The sequence below is a fragment of the Lactuca virosa genome, chromosome 4 (assembly GCF_052849685.1).
Source record: "Lactuca virosa cultivar CGN04683 chromosome 4, Lactuca_virosa_CGN04683_v6, whole genome shotgun sequence".
NCBI lineage: Eukaryota > Viridiplantae > Streptophyta > Magnoliopsida > Asterales > Asteraceae > Lactuca > Lactuca virosa.
The window spans coordinates 423,524,098-423,528,992 of NC_136429.1; the positions used below are offsets into that span (position 1 = coordinate 423,524,098).

Here is a 4,895-nt window from a genome sequence, read left to right on the forward strand (position 1 = left end):
GCTGCAAAACCGTATTCTATGTTTCATTTTAACAGTATTCTATGTGTTATTTTGTAGTAGTGCGACCGAATACACCGACTACACTCGTCGTTATTTGCCGCCCACTGTAGATTGAAACCCGCCGTCAAAGCCGACCTCAGATCATCTGTTGTAGCATTGGTTGCTCCTAATAGAGCAGCTGAAGATTGATTCACCAGAACATTTATGTAATTTTGGCACTGCACGAAAAAACTGGCAATATTGGTGGCTATGAGATCGGTCCTATAGAAAAACTGTCACTATCGTCGCCATTCACAGTGCAAGTAAATCGGTAATTATTACCCAACCCCATCCCTTGTATAGTAGTACCACAATCGTAGTACGAAGACACATTCTGCTGGTTAAATTTATTGCCTTTGAATAGCGTCGAGTTGTAGGAGGTGTTGTATAGAGTTTGAGGGCAGAAGGTTGTCCACAGATCGTTTCTAGCGATGACGATTGTCTGTGTACTGCTATCCGTATCCAAAACTCGGTAGTTTACTGATTCGTAATTGAGTAGGGGAACATTCGATTGGCAGATTAGCTGAAAACCAGGGTGGCCGCAGTATGCCGGACGATCTAACCCCCAAAACGGGTACTTTAGTCGAAGCTCTCCACACTCAACCATTCAAAACAGAGATCATGGTGGTCGGGGTTAGAACTTAGAAGGTATGAGAGGAACCGATGAATAACGAATATTAAAGGATGAATGAGTTATGTTGATTGATGAAAAGAATGAATCAAAGCAGGAACAAGTAACAAGTCGTAATTGCTTAATTGTCAACTCTCGTGCACGGAATATAAATTTCAACGACCATGAAACTATGAAATAGTCAAATTAAACCGAAAGATAACCTTCATCTCTAAACTAACATTCTAAATATTTTAAGTTATCTTGATTTGGGGTATAAAGTGGCAACCTGCTTTATAATTATACTAGATATCAAATATGTGAACCTGTTTCTAGGTTTTCTTGAAGGCTTTGAGTCACACCCTTGAAAGACCAAACATGTGAAACTTAGGAAGAGAACCGAAATGGTTTTTGAAGAATAAATATGATTATAACTTAAATGATGAAAATGCCCTTTGTTGAACATTGTTGGTGGTATGAACGATTTGGTTTTGAAAATGAAACATGTTTAGGCCTGAGACAGACTTGAAAATGAATAAGGTACTTAAAGCCCAAAAGTATGGTAAGGGAAACATGTATCTAAATCCCAAAAGAGAAATTGCCGTATAGGTTAATATATGTAACCTCAATGTAAACAATAAATTTTACTTATCAACATATAAACTATTTAGATAATAATGTACAAGTGTCATCGAAATCGATATGACAAGCATGAACAGTGTCAAATAACTTGAAGTAGTGTCGTTGGTAAAAACATAAGCAATCTTTGTGTTGTCTGAATTCGTCACAACATTTATCGGTTGGTGGTATACTAGGATCGTGCAATGCAAGAAAACAATCTTCAGTATCAACAATGGTGCAATTTCCGATTTGTGGATATGCTTTGCCTGCTAGCATCGTGAGCATAACCATCACCGTAACTATTTTCTCAAAAGTCTTCATGATTATTTAAAATAGATCAATCTGAGAGAGAGAGATAAGTTTACGGAAATTTAACATTAAATATCTTATCAAATTAGTATGTATTTAAACAATGACCTCCTACGTTTTGATTTGTGAAAAAATAAATTAATTGGCAGTTACGCAATCATTAATTTCGGCCATTGATTGCCTTGTAACCTTCCTAATATTTATTTAGTTTCTTAATTGAAAATATGTGGCCCTTTTAGACAAAATTATATGTAAAGCTTAATATTTGTTTCGTGTAAAACATCTTCAACGAACAGCCTCCTTCAAAAGGTTGAAGGTTCATCGGTTCAAGTGTCATTTGGAACATATGAATAACTAGACGAATGTTTGTGTGTTGTGCATAAACACTTATATAGTTAAATTTTTTACAAATATATGGTTTTTTAAATATAACAATAACATTGTTGTTAAATTTAATATAATAATTCCTATACTAAATTGATATAATATATTAATCATTTGAATAAAATATATATATATATATATATCTTACTATATTATTATACAAACCTTATTATTTCTAAAAATAGATTAAGACGTCCAAAATATTAAACGCAATGTACAATACCTAATGCATTACATTTCTTATCGGTATCCTCGTACATTCTTTCCCAATCTGTCGTTATCTTATTTCAACTAGCCTTTATTTTTCATTTGAATTTGAATTCCCACTTAAAACTCAGTCAAACATGTGTGGATTACTAAAGCTATAAGTACAAGTTTCAAATGCATGATTAACTTGTATGTCAAACTCAAGTCAATAAAAAAATCGGGTGTAACATAGAATCTCCCTTCACGCTTGAGACCAAGTCATCAACTGAAACCCAAATCTCCCGATATCGATCACCTTTCCCTCTATCTCGGTTGGTAGATTTTGATAAACAAGATTTTGATCTTGAATCTGATCCAGCTCTTCTTCTTTTTCTTGAATTTCTCCTTTCGATTTTTCAAGCAAAACAGTTCTTACATTCTATTAGCACACCTAACTATTCAATATTTATGCTGGAATTGGAGATATCGGTCATAGAAAGCACCCAGGAAGACCGAGAAATGTAGGGAGAGACTAGGCCAAGAGAAATCAAGAGGAGCTGTAAACTTTAAGCGGTGAGTCCATGGATTTATTTATCCCTTCTTAATCTAGGGTTTTTATTTGTTTTTATTGCGTGTTGCTGCATTTCTAATTGTTTTAATTTTTATCTCTATGATCATTTTACGTAGATTTTGTGCTTCTTATCCAGCTGCCCTTTAGTATGATTATTAATTGAATGATTCAGAAGGATTCACAACGCCAACATCAGGTAAAAGTGTGTCTCTCTAATCCAAATCGACCTACCGTGTCATCCCTCACTCTTTCTCTTTCCCTCTCTCGAATTTTTGCCCTTCATCTTATGTATTATTTTCTGTTATTAAGTATTTTACAGGTTTTGAATGTTTATTTATGATGCTGAATTTAAGAATAACCCAACATCCAACAAGAATAACGATTTGTTTGTTTGTTTACTCTTCATGTGATATAAAATTTAGCAGCAACCATGATTTTCATTTTTTTTCCTTATCTTAAAGGTATAGACATTCCCAAGTCCCTGGAGGAGGAGGGGAAGGAGGCTTAGAATTAGCGGGAGAGTTTTAGTGCTTGATTAGGTTTATTAGTCGGTATATGATTTCTTCACTTACTCCAAATTCTTCATCCCATCTCTAATTTCTCTATCTACAGGTTCGTTCCCTGTTTACAAGTCCGAAATCATGGTAGATGTATATGTTGTATGCAAACTAGGTGTTCAATTTGTGCAGATATCTGGTTCCAAGTTGAAGTTTTCGAAAATTGAGCCGTCACATCTAAGATTTTTGAATTATTCCAAGTAGGTTTTGTATCAAATTAAAGTTATTCTGTAAACATTCTCTAATTTTGCTATTTTTAACCATTTTGTTGTTTGATTTTTGAATCCCATGTATGTACGGTTTGAAGCCCTAAAATTTCACTCCCTCTTCTTCATTTTCAATTAAAGGTAAGTATAATCTCATTTTCTAGGTTTATTTAGATTTTTAAGAGACAATCCTTCGTTATGCTCTTCTTTATTACATAAATGTTTTGATTTTCAAGGGTTTATTTGCATAGAAAAATAGAATAGGAATATTCTTAACATATATATTGATGTTTGATGATTGTCATAATGAAAGTTTAGAGGCTGAACTTTTAATTTGGTATAAATATATTTTGTTTATCGAAATGATGATTGTGGAAGGAAATGATCTACAAATCCAGGTATATATTTATGTTTGTTGATTGTCATAAATAATTTTTAGAGGCTGAACTTTTAATTTCATAAAACCATTTAAAATTACCCATTTTAGCATAATCATTGAGATAACATGCATAATATTTTGTTGGTACATTACTTTGACGTTATAAATTACTTTGAATTAAATGCAAAAGTGAATTACATCCCATTAAATTGAAAAGTAGGAACATTTTTAACACTTTTTGGTCTTTTTTTTTTTGTTTCCTTGCAATGTTTTTGATGTGATTATAATTTTACAATTGCATGATTTCTATTTCATTCGGTATTTATTCGCTTAATTATGTTTATAGGTAAAAGTTTAATTTTAAATACAACAAAACTAAGAATTAAGTTGTTGCTTACATGAATCCTTTAAGAAGAGATGTTGATACCTTCCTGAAGAGAAATGAGGACCCTGGCTTGATCTACTCATACATAGATATGTGGTTGTGCCTGATATCTTCAACACATATTGTGCTAACTATTTCAACTAAAGATGAAAGCCTGAATTACACTACGGGGAGGATGGCTTCCGAGTATCTGTTTCAGAAAGATCCCTAAAAGAGGTTGAAATTGATTTTTAGATCAACCTGATAGACTTCTCTAATGTCAAAGGAAAGAGCTACAAATTTTATTTTTATTCAGTAAATTGTAGGGGATTCGTTTTAGATAACTTTCCAAAGAATTATAATTTGCTAATAATGTTGGGATTCCAGATTTGTTTACTCTTGCTACTGAGAGAAAACAAAAGGTACAAGCTTTACTTTATGGGGAAAATGTTAAGAAATACAAGTTAAATGCAAGAATGTATCAAATTTTTTTATATAAGTTTTAGTTTAACCCTTTAAACATATGACAAGTTAAATGGAAAAATGACAAGAAATGTGCTTTGTTTGGTGTTGTGTGGTGTGGTTATTTGTAAGTGGTTGTCACTATGTATGTGTGTGAGTGACTAAGACAGACGGGTGTGGGCAACGCGGACATCGCGTTATCTGATG

At 32.9% G+C, this 4,895-nt stretch overlaps 1 long non-coding RNA gene across 1 annotated transcript; it reads left to right on the forward strand.

Moving 5' to 3' along the window:
* The first annotated feature begins 2,387 nt into the window (after nucleotides 1-2,387).
* On the forward strand, nucleotides 2,388-4,695 carry LOC145169121 (uncharacterized). The gene is made up of 3 exons (XR_013742319.1): nucleotides 2,388-2,722; nucleotides 2,837-3,624; nucleotides 4,278-4,695. It is a non-coding gene; the product is annotated as an uncharacterized LOC145169121 (long non-coding RNA).
* The last annotated feature ends 200 nt before the right edge of the window (nucleotides 4,696-4,895 follow it).